Raw genomic sequence first — 15822 nt, forward strand, 5'->3', positions numbered from 1 at the left:
ACTGCAGTGCATCCCCAGTGATGCCAGTGCACTCTCTGGACTCACTGTACTGCATCCCCAGTGGTGCCAGTGCACTCTCTGGACTCACTGCAGTGCATCCCCAGTGGTGCCAGTGCAATCTCTGTACTCACTGCACCGCATCCCCAGTGGTGCCAGTGCACTCTCTGGACTCCCGGCGCTGCATCTCCAGTGGTGGCAGTGCACTCTCTGGACTCACTGCAGTGCATCCCCAGTGTTGCCTGTGCACTCTCTGGACTCACTGCAGTGAATCCCCAGTGGTACCAGTGCACTCTCTGGAGTCACTGCAGTGCATCCCCAGTGGTGCCAATGCACTCTCTGGACCTCCGGCACCGCATCCGCAGTGGTGCCAGTGCACTCTCTGGACTCACTGCAGTGAATCCCCAGTGGTACCAGTGCACTCTCTGGAGTCACTGCAGTGCATCCCCAGTGGTGCCAAAGCACTAACTGGACTCCCGGCACCGCATCCCCAGTGGTGCCAGTGCACTCTCTGGACTCACTGCAGTGAATCCCCAGTGGTACCAGTGCACTCTCTGGAGTCACTGCAGTGCATCCCCAGTGGTGCCAATGCACTCTCTGGACCTCCGGCACCGCATCCGCAGTGGTGCCAGTGCACTCTCTGGACTCGCGGCACTGCATCCCAAGTGGTGCCAGTGCACTCTCTCGAGTCACTGCACTACATCCCCAGTTGTGCCAGTGCACTCACTGGACTCACTGTACTGCATCATCAGTGGAGCCAGTGCACTCTCTGGGCTCACTGCACGGCATCCCCAGTGGTGCCAGTGCACTCACTGGACTCCCTGTACTGCATCCCCAGTGGTGCCAGTGCACTCACTGGACTCACTGCACTGCATCCCCAGTACTGCCAGTGCATTCACTGGACTCACTGTACTGCATCACCAGTGGTGCCAGTGCACTGTGTGGACTCACTGCACTGCATCACCAGTGGTGCCATTGCACTCACTGGATTCACTGCACTGCATCCCCAGTGGTGCTAGTGCAGTCTCTGGACTCACTGCAGTGCATCCCCAGTGGTGCCAGTGCACTCTCTGGACTCACTGAAGTGCATTCTCAGTGGTACCAGTGCACTCTCTGGAGTCACTGCAGTGCATCCCCAGTGGTGCCAGTGCACTCACTGGACTCACTGCAGTGCATCCCCAGTGGTGCCAGTGCACTCTCTGCACTCACTGCACTGCATCCCCAGTGGTGCCAGTGCTATCCCTGGACTCACTGCAGTGCATCCCCAGTGGTGCCAGTGCACTCTCTGGACTCACTGCAGGGCATCCCCAGTGGTGCCAGTGCACTCTCTGGACTCACTGCAGTGCATCCCCATTAGTGCCAGTGCACTCTCTGCGCTCACTGCAGTGCATCCCCAGTGGTGCCAGTGCTCTCTCTGGACTCACTGCACTGCATCCCCAGTGGTGCCAGTGCACTCTCTGGACTCACTGCAGTGCATCACCAGTGGTGCCAGTGCACTCTCTGGACTCACTGCACTGCATCCCCTGTGGTGCCTGTGCACTCTCTGGACTCACTGCACTGCTCCAGCCGCGGCAGTCGTACCAGCCGCGGTAGCCTTTCAGCCTCGGCAGCCGCGGCAGCCGCTCCAGCCGCGGCAGCCGCTCCGTCCGCGGCATTCGCGGCAGACTCTCCAACCGCCGCAGCCGCTCCAGCCGCCCCAGCTGCGTAAGCCGCGGCAGCCGCTCCGAACGCGGCAGGCGCTCCAACCGCGGCAACCTCTCCAGCCGTGGCATCCGCTCCACTCGGTAGCGGCTGGAGCGGCTGCCGCGGCTGGAGCGGCTGCCGCGGCTGGAGCGGCTGCCGCGGTTGGAGCGGCTGCCGCGGCTGGAGCGGCTGGAGCGGCTGCCGCGGCTGGAGCGGCTGCAGCGGCTGCCGCGGCTGGAGAGGCTGGCGCGGCTGGAGGGGCTACCGCGGCTGGAGCGGTTAACGCGGCTGGAGCGGATGCCGAGGCTGGAGCGGATGCCGCGGCTGGTGCGGCTAGAGAGGCTGCCGCGGCTGGAGCAGTGCAGTGAGTCCAGAGAGTGCACTGGCACCACTGGGGATGCAGTGCAGTGAGTCCAGAGAGTGCACTGGCACCACTGGGTATGCAGTGCAGTGAGTCCAGAGAGTGCCCCGGCAACATTGGGAATGCACTACAGTGACTGCACAGAGTGCACTGACACCACTGCGGATGCAGTGCCGCGAGTCCAGAGAGTGCACTGGCACCACTGGGGATCCGGTGCCGGGAGTCCAGAGAGTGCTTTGGCACCACTGGGGATGCACTGCAGTGACTCCAGAGAGTGCACTGGCACCACTGGGGATGCACTGCAGTTAGTCCGGAGAGTGCACTGGCACCACTGAGGAAACGGTGCCGGGAGTCCACAGAGAGCACTGACACCACTGGGGATGCGGTGCCTGGAGTCCAGAGAGTGCTTTGGCACCACTGGGGATGCACTGCAGTTACTCCAGAGAGTGCACTGACACCAGTGGGAATTCGGTGCAGTGAGTCCAGAGAGTGCACTGGCAGCACTGAGAGTGCATTTCAGTGAGTCCAGAGAGTTCACTGGCACCACTGGTGATGCACTGCAGAGAGGCCAGAGAGTGCACTGGCACCACTGGGGATGCAGTGCCGTGACTCCAGAGAGTGCCGCTCCAGCCTCGTCATCCGCTCCAGCCGAGTCAACCGCTGCAGCCGCGGTAGCCCCTCCAGCCGCGGCAGACGCTCCAGCCGCGGAAGCCGCTCCAGCCGCTCCAGCCGCGGCAGCCGCTCCAGCCCCTCCAGCCGCGCCAGCCTCTCCAGCCGCGGCAGCCGCTCCAGCCGCTCCAGCCACGGCAGCCGCTCTAGCCGCTCCAGCCGCGGCAGCCGCTCCATCCGCGGCAGCCGCTCCAGCCGCGGCAGCCGCTCCAGCCGCTCCAGCCAGGCAGCCGCTCCAGCCGCTACCGAGTGGAGCGTCTGCCACGGCTGGAGGGCTACCGCGGCTGGAGCGTATGCCGCGGCTGGAGCAGTGCAGTGAGTCCAGGGAGTGCACTGGCACCACTGGGGATGCAGTGCAGTGAGACCAGAGAGTGCACTGGCACCACTCAGACTGCAGTGCGGTGAGACCAGAGAGTGCACTGGCACCACTGGGGATGCAGTACAGTGAGTCCAGAGAGTGCACTGGCACCACTGGGGATGCAGTGCAGTGAGTCCAGAGAGTGCACTGGCACCACTGGGATGCACTGCAGTGAGTCCAGAGTGCACTAGCACCACTGGGGATGCACTGCAGTGAGTGCAGAGAGTGCACTGGCACCACTGGGGATGCACTTCGGTGAGTCCAGAGAGTGCACTGGCACCACTGGGGCTGCAGTGCAGTGAGTCCAGAGAGTGCACTGGCACCACAGAGAATGCACTTCAGTGTGTCCAGAGAGTGCACTGGCACCACTGGGGATGCAGTGCAGTGAGTCCAGAGAGTGCTCTAGCACCAATGGGGATGCAGTGCAGTGAGTCCAGAGAGTGCACTGGCACCACTGGGGATGCAGTGCAGTGAGTCCAGTGAGTGCACTGGCACCAATGGGGATGCAGTGCCGTGAGTCCAGAGAATGCCGCTCCAGCCTCGGCATCCGCTCCAGCCGCGTCAACCGCTCCAGCCGCGGTAGCCCCTCCAGCCGCGGCAGACTCTCTAGACGCTCCAACCGCGTCAGCCTCTCCAGCCGCGTTAGCCCCTCCAGCCGCGGCAGCCGCTCCAGCCGCGGCAGCCGCTCCAGCCGCTCCAGCCGCGGCAGCCTCTCCAAACGCGGCAGGCGCTCCAGCCGCGGCAGCCGCTCCAGCCGCTCCAGCCGCGGCAGCCGCTCCAGCCGCTACCGAGTGGTGCGGATGCCACGGCTGGAGAGGTTGCCGCGGTTGGAGCGCCTGCCGCGTTCCGAGCGGCTGCCGCGGCTTCCGAAGCTGGGGCGGCTGGAGCGGCTGCGGCGGTTGGAGAGTCTGCCGCGTATGCCGCGGACGGAGCGGCTGCCGCGGCTGGAGCGGCTGCCGCGGCTGCCGAGGCTGAAAGGCTACCGCGGCTGGTACGACTGCCGCGGCTGGAGCAGTGCAGTGAGTCCAGAGAGTGCACAGGCACCACTGGGGATGCAGTGCAGTGAGTCCAGAGAGTGCACTGTCACCTTTGGGGATGCACTGCAGTGTCTGCAGAGAGTGCCCTGGCACCACTAGGGATGCAGTGACGCGAGTCCAGAGAGTGCACTGGCACCACTGGGGATGCAGTGCAGTGAGTCCAGAGAGTGCACTGGCACCACTGGGGATGCACTGCAGTGAGTCCAGAGAGTGCACTGGCACCACTGGGGATGCAGTGCAGTGAGTCCAGAGAGTGCACTGGCACCACTGGGGATGCGGTGCCGGGAGTCCAGAGAGTGCTTTGGCACCACTGGGGATGCACTGTAGTGAGTCCAGAGAATGCACTGGCACTAATGGGGTTGCAGTGCAGTGAGTCCAGAGAGTGTACTGGCACCACTGGGGATGCACTGCAGTCGGTCCAGTGAGTGTACTGGCACCACTGGGGATGCAGTGCAGTGAGTCCAGAGAGTGCACTGGCACCATTGGGGATGCACTGAAGTGAGTCCAGAGAGTGTACTGGCACCACTGGGGATGCAGTGCAGTGAATCCAGAGAGTGCACTGGCACCACTGGGGATGCACTGCAGTGAGTCCAGAGAGTATACTAGCACCACTGGGGAATGCAGTGCAATGAGTCCAGTGAGTACACTGGCACCACTGGGGATGCAGTGCAGTGACTCCAGAGAGTGCACTGGCACCACTGAGAATGCATTTCAGTGAGTCCAGAGAGTGCACTGGCACCACTGGGGATGCAGTACAGTGAGTCCAGTGAATGCACTGGAACCACTGGGGATGCAGTGCAGTGAGTCCAGAGAGTGCACTGGCAGCACTGGTGATGCAGTACAGTTAGTTCAGAGAGTGCACTGGCACCACTGGGCCTGCAGTGCAGTGAGTCCAGAGAGTGCACTGGCACCACTGGGGATGCAGTGCAGTGAGTCCAGAGAGTGCACTGGCACCAGCGATGATGCAGTACAGTGAGTCCAGTGAGTGCAATGGCAGCACTGGGGATGTAGTGCAGTGACTCAAGAGAGTGCACTGGCACCACTGGGGATGCAGTGCAGTGAGACCAGAGAGTACACTGGCACCACTGGGGATGCAGTGCAGTGAGTCCAGAGAGTGCACTGGCACCACTGGGGATGCAGTGCAGTGAGTCCAGAGAGTGCACTGGCAGCAGTGGGGATGCAGTGCAGTGAGTCCAGAGAGTGCACTGGCACCACTGGGGATGCACTGCAGTGAGTCCAGAGAGTGCACTGGCACTACTGGGGATGCAGTGCAGTGAGTCCAGAGAGTGCACTGGCACCACTGGGGATGCAGTGCAGTGAGTCCAGAGAGTGCACTGGCACCACTGGGGATGCACTGCAGTGAGTCCAGAGAGTGCACTGGCACCACTGGGGATGCAGTGCAGTGAGTCCAGAGAGTGCACTGGCACCACTGGGGATGCAGTACAGTGAGTCCAGAGAGTGCACTGGCACCACTGGGGATGCAGTGCAGTGAGTCCAGAGAGTGCACTGGCACCACTGGGGATGCAGTGCAGTGAGTCCAGAGAGTGCACTGGCACCATTGAGGATGCACTTCAGTGTGTCCAGAGAGTGTACTGGCACCACTGGGGATGCAGTGCAGTGAGTCCAGAGAGTGCACTGGCACCACTGCGGATGCACTGCAGTGAGTCCAGAGAGTACACTGGCACCACTAGGGATGCAGTGCAGTGAGTCCAGAGAGTGCACTGGCACCACTGGGGATGCAGTGCAGTGAGTCCAGAGAGTGCACTGGCACCACTGGGGATGTGTCCAGTGAGTCCAGTGAGTGCACTGGCACCACTGGGGATGCAGTGCACTCACTGCAGAGAGTACACTGGCACCACCGGGGATTCACTGCAGTGAGTCCAGAGAGTGCACTGGCACCACCTGTGATGCAGTACAGTGAGTCCAGTGAGTGCACTGGCACCACTGGGGATGCAGTGCTGTGACTCCAGAGAGCGTACTGGCACCAAAGTGGATGCAGTGCAGTCAGACCAGTGAGTGCACTGGCACCACTGGGGGTGCAGTACAGTGAGTCCAGAGAGTGCACTGGCACCACTGGGGATGCACTGCAGTGAGTCCAGACAGTGCACTGGCACCACTGGGGATGCCCTGCAGTGAGTCCAGAGAGTGCACTGGCACCACTGGGGATGCAGTTCATTGAGTCCAGAGAGTGCACTGGCACCACTGGGGATGCACTGCAGTGAGTCCAGAGAGTGCACTGGCACCACTGGGGATGCACTGCAGTGAGTCCAGAGATTGCACTGGCTCCACTGGGGATGCAGTACAGTGAGTCTACAGAGTGCACTGGCACCACTGGGGATGCAGTACAGTGAGTCCAGAGAGTGCACTGGCACCACTGGGGATGCAGTGCAGTGAGTCCACAGAGTGCACTGGCACCACTGGGGATGCAGTGCAGTGAGTCCAGAGAGTGCACTGGCACCACTGGGGATGCAGTGCAGTGAGTCCAGAGATTGCACTGGCGCCACTGGGGATGCAGTGCAGTGAGTCCAGAGAGTGCACTGGCACTACTGGGAATGCAGTGCAGTGAGTCCAGAGAGTGCACTGGCACCACTGGGGATGCAGTGCAGTGAGTCCAGAGAGTGTACTGGCACCACTGGGGATGCAGTGCAGTGAGTCCAGAGAGTGCACTGGCACCACTGGGGATGCAGTGAAGTGAGTCCAGAGAGTGCACTGGCACCACTCGTGGTGCAGTACAGTGAGTCCAGAGACCGCAAAGGCACCACTGGGGATGCACTGCAGTGAGTCCAGAGAGTGCACTGGCACCACTGGGGATGCACTACAGTGAGTCCAGAGATTGCACTGGCACCACTGGGGATGCAGTGCAGTGAGTCCAGAGAGTGCACTGGCACCACTGTGGATGCAGTGCAGTGAGTCCAGAGAGTGCACTGGCACCACTGGGGATGCACTTCAGTGAGTACAGAGAGTGCACTGACACCACTGGGGATACAGTGCAGTGAGTCCAGAGAGTGCACTGGCACCAACGATGATGCAGTACAGTGAGTCCAGTGAGTGCAATGGCACCACTGGGGATGTAGTGCAGTGACTCGAGAGAGTGCACTGGCACCACTGGGAATGCAGTGCAGTGAGTCCAGAGAGTGCACTGGCACCACTGGGGATGCAGTGCAGTGAGTCCAGAGAGTGCACTGGCACCACTGGGGATGCAGTGCAGTGAGTCCAGAGAGTACACTGGCACCACTGGTGATGCAGTGAAGTGAGTCCAGAGAGTGCACTGGCACCACTGGGGATGCAGTGCAGTGAGTCCAGAGAGTGCACTTGCACCACTGGCGATGCAGTGCAGTGAGTCCAGAGAGTGCACTGGCACCACTGGGGATGCACTGCAGTGAGTCCAGAGATTGCACTGGCTCCACTGGGGATGCAGTGCAGTGAGTCCAGAGAGTACACTGGCACCACTGGGGATGCAGTGAAGTGAGTCCAGAGAGTGCACTGGCACCACTGGTGGTGCAGTACAGTGAGTCCAGAGACCGCAAAGGCACCACTGGGGATGCACTGCAGTGAGTCCAGAGAGTGCACTGGCACCACTGGGGATGCACTACAGTGAGTCCAGAGATTGCACTGGCACCACTGGGGATGCAGTGCAGTGAGTCCAGAGAGTGCACTGGCACCACTGTGGATGCAGTGCAGTGAGTCCAGAGAGTGCACTGGCACCACTGGGGATGCACTTCAGTGAGTACAGAGAGTGCACTGACACCACTGGGGATACAGTGCAGTGAGTCCAGAGAGTGCACTGGCACCAACGATGATGCAGTACAGTGAGTCCAGTGAGTGCAATGGCACCACTGGGGATGTAGTGCAGTGACTCGAGAGAGTGCACTGGCACCACTGGGAATGCAGTGCAGTGAGTCCAGAGAGTGCACTAGCACCACTGGGGATGCAGTGCAGTGAGTCCAGAGAGTGCACTGGCACCACTGGGGATGCAGTGCAGTGAGTCCAGAGAGTACACTGGCACCACTGGTGATGCAGTGAAGTGAGTCCAGAGAGTGCACTGGCACCACTGGGGATGCAGTGCAGTGAGTCCAGAGTGCACTGGCACCACTGGCGATGCAGTGCAGTGAGTCCAGAGAGTGCACTGGCACCACTGGGGATGCACTGCAGTGAGTCCAGAGAGTGCACTGACACTACTGGGGATGCAGTGCAGTGAGTCCAGAGAGTGCACTGGCACCACTGGGGATGCAGTGCAGTGAGTCCAGAGAGTGCACTGGCACCACTGGGGATGCAGTGCAGTGAGTCCAGAGAGTGCACTGGCACCACTGGGGATGCACTTCAGTGAGTCCAGAGAGTGCACTGACACCACTGGGGATGCAGTGCAGTGAGTCCAGAGAGTGCACTGGCACCACTGGGGATGCAGTACAGTGAGTCCAGAGAGTGCACTGGCACCACTGGGGAATCAGTGCAGTGAGTCCAGAGAGTGCACAGGCACCACTGGGGATGCAGTACAGTGAGTCCAGAGAGTGCACTGGCACCACTGGGGATGCACTGCAGTGAGTCCAGAGAGTGCACTGGCACCACTGGGTCTGCAGTGCAGTGAGTCCAGAGATTGCACTGGCACCACTGGGGATGCAGTGCAGTGAGTCCAGAGACTGCACTGGCACCACTGGGGATGCAGTACAGTGAGTCCAGAGAGTGCACTGGCACCACTGGGGATGCAGTACAGTGAGTCCAGAGAGTGCTCTGGCACCACTGGGGATGCAGTGCAGTGAGTCCAGAGAGTGCACTGGCACCACTGGGGATGCACTTCAGTGAGTCCAGAGAGTGCACTGACACCACTGGGGATGCAGTACAGTGAGTCCAGAGAGTGCACTGGCACCACTGGGGATGCAGTGCAGTGAGTCCAGAGAGTGCACTGGCACCACTGGGGATGCAGTGCAGTGAGTCCAGAGAGTGCACAGGCACCACTGTGGATGCAGTACAGTGAGTCCAGAGAGTGCACTGGCACCACTGGGGATGCACTGCAGTGAGTCCAGAGAGTGCACTGGCACCACTGGGTCTGCAGTGCAGTGAGTCCAGAGATTGCACTGGCACCACTGGGGATGCAGTGCAGTGAGTCCAGAGACTGCACTGGCACCACTGGGAATGCAGTGCAGTGAGTGCAGAGAGTGCACTGGCACCAGTGGGGATGCAGTGCAGTGAGTCCAGAGAGTGCACTGGCACCACTGGGGATGCACTGCATTGAGTCCAGAGAGTGCACTGGCACCACTGGGGATGCACTTCAGTGAGTCCAGAGAGTGCACTGACACCACTGGGGATGCAGTGCAGTGAGTCCAGAGAGTGCACTGGCACCACTGCGGATGCACTGCAGTGAGTCCAGAGAGTACACTGGCACCACTAGGGATGCAGTGCAGTGAGTCCAGAGAGTGCACTGGCACCACTGGGGATGCACTGCAGTGAGTCCAGAGAGTGCACTGGCACCACTGGGGATGCAGTGCAGTGACTGCAGAGAGTACACTGGCACCACTGGGAATGCAGTGCAGTGAATCCTGTTAGTACACTGGCACCACTGGGGATGCAGTGCAGTGAGTCCAGAGAGTACACTGGCACCACTGGTGATGTAGTGCAGTGAGTCCAGAGAGTGCACTGGCACCACTGGTGATGCAGTACAGTGAGTCCAGTGAATGCACTGGAACCACTGGGGATGCAGTGCAGTGAGTCCAGAGAGTGCACTGGCAGCACTGGTGATGCAGTACAGTGAGTCCAGTGAGTGCACTGGCACCACTGGACCTGCAGTGCAGTGAGTCCAGAGAGTGCACTGGCACCACTGGGGATGCAGTGCAGTGAGTCCAGAGAGTGCACTGGCACCACTGGGCCTGCAGTGCAGTGAGTCCAGAGAGTGAACTGGTACCACTGGAGATGCACTGCAGTGAGTCCAGAGAGTGCACTAGCACCACTGGGGATGCAGTGCAGTGAATCCTGTTAGTACACTGGCACCACTGGGGATGCAGTGCAGTGAGTCCAGAGAGCTCACTGGCACCACTGGGGATGCAGTGTAGTGAGTCCAGAGAGTGCACTGGCACCACTGGTGATGCAGTACAGTGAGTCCAGTGAATGCACTGGAACCACTGGGGATGCAGTGCAGTGAGTCCAGAGAGTGCACTGGCAGCACTGGTGATGCAGTACAGTGAGTCCAGTGAGTGCACTGGCACCACTGGGCCTGCAGTGCAGTGAGTCCAGAGAGTGCACTGGCACCACTGGGGATGCAGTGCAGTGAGTCCAGAGAGTGCACTGGCACCAACGATGATGCAGTACAGTGAGTCCAGTGAGTGCAATGGCACCACTGGGGATGTAGTGCAGTGACTCGAGAGAGTGCACTGGCACCACTGGGGATGCACTGCAGTGACTCCAGAGAGTACACTGGCACCACTGGTGATGCAGTGCAGTGAGTCCAGAGAGTGCACTGGCACCACTGGGGATGCAGTGCAGTGAGTCCAGAGAGTGCACTGGCACCACTGGGGATGCACTGCAGTGAGTCCAGAGATTGCACTGGCTCCACTGGGGATGCACTACAGTGAGTCCACAGAGTGCACTGGCACCACTGGGGATGCAGTGCAGTGAGTCCAGAGAGTGCACTGGCACCACTGGGGATGCAGTGCAGTGAGTCCAGAGATTGTACTGGCACCACTGGGGATGCAGTGCAGTGAGTCCAGAGAGGACACTGGCACCACTGGGAATGCAGTGCAGTGAGTCCAGAGAGTGCACTGGCACCACTGGGGATGCAGTGCAGTGAGTCCAGAGAGTGCACTGGCACCACTGGGGATGCAGTGCAGTGAGTCCAGAGAGTGCACTGGCACCACTGGGGATGCAGTGCAGTGAGTCCAGAGAGTGCACTGGCACCACTGGGGATGCAGTACAGTGAGTCCAGAGAGCGCAAAGGCACCACTGGGGATGCACTGCAGTGAGTCCAGAGAGTGCACTGGCACCACTGGGGATGCACTACAGTGAGTCCAGAGATTGCACTGGCACCACTGGGGATGCAGTGCAGTGAGTCCAGAGAGTGCACTGGCACCACTGTGGATGCAGTGCAGTGAGTCCAGACAGTGCACTGGCACCACTGGGGATGCACTTCAGTGAGTACAGAGAGTGCACTGACACCACTGGGGATACAGTGCAGTGAGTCCAGAGAGTGCACTGGCACCAACGATGATGCAGTACAGTGAGTCCAGTGAGTGCAATGGCACCACTGGTGATGTAGTGCAGTGACTCGAGAGAGTGCACTGGGGATGCAGTGCAGTGAGTCCAGAGAGTACACTGGCACCACTGGTGATGCAGTGCAGTGAGTCCATAGAGTGCACTGGCACCACTGGGGATGCAGTGCAGTGAGTCCAGAGAGTGCACTGGCAGCAGTGGGGATGCAGTGCAGTGAGTCCAGAGAGTGCACTGGCACCACTGGGGATGCACTGCAGTGAGTCCAGAGAGTGCACTGGCACTAATGGGGATGCAGTGCAGTGAGTCCAGAGAGTGCACTGGCACCACTGGGGATGCAGTGCAGTGAGTCCAGAGAGTGCACTGGCACCAACGATGATGCAGTAAAGTGAGTCCAGTGAGTGCAATGGCACCACTGGGGATGTAGTGCAGTGACTCGAGAGAGTGCACTGGCACCACTGGGGATGCACTGCAGTGACTCCAGAGAGTACACTGGCACCACTGGTGATGCAGTGCAGTGAGTCCAGAGAGTGCACTGGCACCACTGGGGATGCACTGCAGTGAGTCCAGAGAGTGCACTGGCAGCAGTGGGGATGCAGTGCAGTGAGTCCAGAGAGTGCACTGGCGCCACTGGGGATGCACTGCAGTGAGTCCAGAGAGTGCACTGGCACTACTGGGGATGCAGTGCAGTGAGTCCAGAGAGTGCACTGGCACCACTGGGTATGCAGTGCAGTGAGTCCAGAGAGTGCACTGGCACCACTGGGGATGCACTGCAGTGAGTCCAGAGAGCGCACTGGCACCACTGGGGATGCACTGCAGTGAGTCCAGAGAGTGCACTGGCACCACTGCGGATGCACTGCAGTGAGTCCAGAGATTGCACTGGCTCCACTGGGGATGCAGTACAGTGAGTCTACAGAGTGCACTGGCACCACTGGGGATGCAGTACAGTGAGTCCAGAGAGTGCACTGGCACCACTGGGGATGCACTACAGTGAGTCCACAGAGTGCACTGGCACCCATGGGGATGCAGTGCAGTGAGTCCAGAGAGTGCACTGGCACCACTGGGGATGCAGTGCAGTGAGTCCAGAGAGTGCACTGGCACCACTGGGGATGCAGTGCAGTGAGTCCAGAGAGTGCACTGGCACCACTGGGAATGCAGTGCAGTGAGTCCAGAGAGTGCACTGGCACCACTGGGGATGCAGTGCAGTGAGTCCAGAGAGTGCACTGGCACCACTGGGGATGCAGTGCAGTGAGTCCAGAGAGTGCACTGTCACCACTGGGGATGCAGTGCAGTGAGTCCAGAGAGTGCACTGGCACCACTGGGGATGCAGTACAGTGAGTCCAGAGAGCGCAAAGGCACCACTGGGGATGCACTGCAGTGAGTCCAGAGAGTGCACTGGCACCACTGGGGATGCGGTGCAGTGAGTCCAGAGATTGCACTGGCACCACTGGGGATGCAGTGCAGTGAGTCCAGAGAGTGCACTGGCACCACTGGGGATGCAGTGCAGTGAGTCCAGACAGTGCACTGGCACCACTGGGGATGCACTTCAGTGAGTACAGAGAGTGCACTGACACCACTGGGGATACAGTGCAGTGAGTCCAGAGAGTGCACTGGCACCAACGATGATGCAGTACAGTGAGTCCAGTGAGTGCAATGGCACCACTGGGGATGTAGTGCAGTGACTCGAGAGAGTGCACTGGCACCACTGGGGATGCAGTGCAGTGAGTCCAGAGAGTACACTGGCACCACTGGTGATGCAGTGCAGTGAGTCCAGAGAGTGCACTGGTACCACTGGGGATGCAGTGCAGTGAGTCCAGAGAGTGCACTGGCAGCAGTGGGGATGCAGTGCAGTGAGTCCAGAGAGTGCACTGGCACCACTGGGGATGCACTGCAGTGAGTCCAGAGAGTGCACTGGCACCACTGGGTATGCAGTGCAGTGAGTCCAGAGAGTGCACTGGCACCACCGATGATGCAGTACAGTGAGTCCAGTGAGTGCACTGGCACCACTGGGGATGCAGTACAGTGAGTCCACAGATTGCACTGGCACCACTGGGGATGCAGTACAGTGAGTCCAGGGAGTGCACTGGCACCACTGGGGATGCGGTGCCGGGAGTCCAGAGATTGCACTGGCACCAATGGGGATGCAGTGCAGTGAGTCCAGAGACTGCACTGGCACCACTGGGAATGCACTGCAGTGAGTGCAGAGAGTGCACTGGCACCACTGGGGATGCAGTGCAGTGAGTCCAGAGAGTGCACTGGCACCACTGGGGATGCACTGCATTGAGTCCAGAGAGTGCACTGGCACCACTGGGGATGCACTTCAGTGAGTCCAGAGAGTGCACTGACACCACTGGGGATGCAGAGCAGTGAGTCCAGAGAGTGCACTGGCACCACTGGGGATGCACTGCAGTGAGTCCAGAGAGTACACTGGCACCACTGAGGATGCAGTGCAGTGAGTCCAGAGAGTGCACTGGCACCACTGGGGATGCAGTGCAGTGAGTCCAGAGAGTGCACTGGCACCACTGGGAATGTGTCCATTGAGTCCAGTGAGTGCACTGGCACCACTGGGGATGCAGTGCAGTGACTGCAGAGAGTACACTGGCACCACTGGGGATTCACTGCAGTGAGTCCAGAGAGTGCACTGGCACCACCTGTGATGCAGTACAGTGAGTCCAGTGAGTGCACTGGCACCACTGGGGATGCAGTGCTGTGACTCCAGAGAGCGCACTGGCACCACTGGGGATGCAGTGCAGTCAGTCCAGTGAGTGCACTGGCACCACTGGGGGTGCAGTACAGTGAGTCCAGAGAGTGCACTGGCACCACTGGGCATGCCCTGCAGTGAGTCCAGAGAGTGCACTGGCACCACTGGGGATGCAGTGCGGTGAGTCCAGAGAGTGCACTGGCACCACTGGGGATGCAGTGCAGTGAGTCCAGAGAGTGCACTGGCACCACTGGGGATGCAGTGCAGTGAGTCCAGAGAGTGCACTGGCACCACCGATGATGCAGTACAGTGAGTCCAGTGAGTGCACTGGCACCACTGGGGATGCAGTACAGTGAGTCCACAGATTGCACTGGCACCACTGGGGATGCAGTACAGTGAGTCCAGGGAGTGCACTGGCACCACTGGGGATGCGGTGCCGGGAGTCCAGAGATTGCACTGGCACCAATGGGGATGCAGTGCAGTGAGTCCAGAGACTGCACTGGCACCACTGGGAATGCACTGCAGTGAGTGCAGAGAGTGCACTGGCACCACTGGGGATGCAGTGCAGTGAGTCCAGAGAGTGCACTGGCACCACTGGGGATGCACTGCATTGAGTCCAGAGAGTGCACTGGCACCACTGGGGATGCACTTCAGTGAGTCCAGAGAGTGCACTGACACCACTGGGGATGCAGAGCAGTGAGTCCAGAGAGTGCACTGGCACCACTGGGGATGCACTGCAGTGAGTCCAGAGAGTACACTGGCACCACTGAGGATGCAGTGCAGTGAGTCCAGAGAGTGCACTGGCACCACTGGGGATGCAGTGCAGTGAGTCCAGAGAGTGCACTGGCACCACTGGGAATGTGTCCATTGAGTCCAGTGAGTGCACTGGCACCACTGGGGATGCAGTGCAGTGACTGCAGAGAGTACACTGGCACCACTGGGGATTCACTGCAGTGAGTCCAGAGAGTGCACTGGCACCACCTGTGATGCAGTACAGTGAGTCCAGTGAGTGCACTGGCACCACTGGGGATGCAGTGCTGTGACTCCAGAGAGCGCACTGGCACCACTGGGGATGCAGTGCAGTCAGTCCAGTGAGTGCACTGGCACCACTGGGGGTGCAGTACAGTGAGTCCAGAGAGTGCACTGGCACCACTGGGCATGCCCTGCAGTGAGTCCAGAGAGTGCACTGGCACCACTGGGGATGCAGTGCGGTGAGTCCAGAGAGTGCACTGGCACCACTGGGGATGCAGTGCAGTGAGTCCAGAGAGTGCACTGGCACCACTGGGGATGCAGTGCAGTGAGTCCAGAGAGTGCACTGGCACCACTGGGGATGCACTGCAGTGAGTCCAGAGAGTGCACTGGCACCACTGGGGATGCAGTACAGTGAGTCCACAGAGTCCACTGTCACCACTGGGGATGCAGTACAGTGAGTCCACAGAGTGCACTGGCACCACTGGGGATGCAGTACAGTGAGTCCAGAGAGTGCACTGGCACCACTGGGGATGCAGTGCAGTGAGTCCAGAGAGTGCACTGGCACCACTGGGGATGCAGTACAGTGAGTCCACAGAGTCCACTGTCACCACTGGGGATGCAGTGCAGTGAGTCCAGAGAGTGCACTGGAACCACTGGGGATGCAGTGAAGTGAGTGCAGAGAGTGCACTGGCACCACTGGGGATGCAGTGCAGTGAGTCCAGAGAGTGCACTGGCACCACTGGTGATGCACTACAGTGAGTCCAGAGAGTGCACTGGCACCACTGGGGATGCAGTGCAGTGAGTCCAGAGAGTGCACTGGCACCACTGGGGATGCAGTGCAGTGAGTCCA

At 60.1% G+C, this 15822-nt stretch overlaps 1 long non-coding RNA gene across 1 annotated transcript in view; it reads right to left on the reverse strand.

Annotated features, from left to right (window-relative positions):
* Positions 1 to 15822, reverse strand: part of LOC308187511 — a 113691-nt gene that overhangs the window by 79148 nt on the left and 18721 nt on the right. The gene's annotated exons all lie outside the window — the stretch shown is intronic.

The sequence above is a fragment of the Anser brachyrhynchus genome (assembly GCF_964034855.1).
Source record: "Anser brachyrhynchus genome assembly, chromosome: 1".
NCBI classification, from domain to species: domain Eukaryota; kingdom Metazoa; phylum Chordata; class Aves; order Anseriformes; family Anatidae; genus Anser; species Anser brachyrhynchus.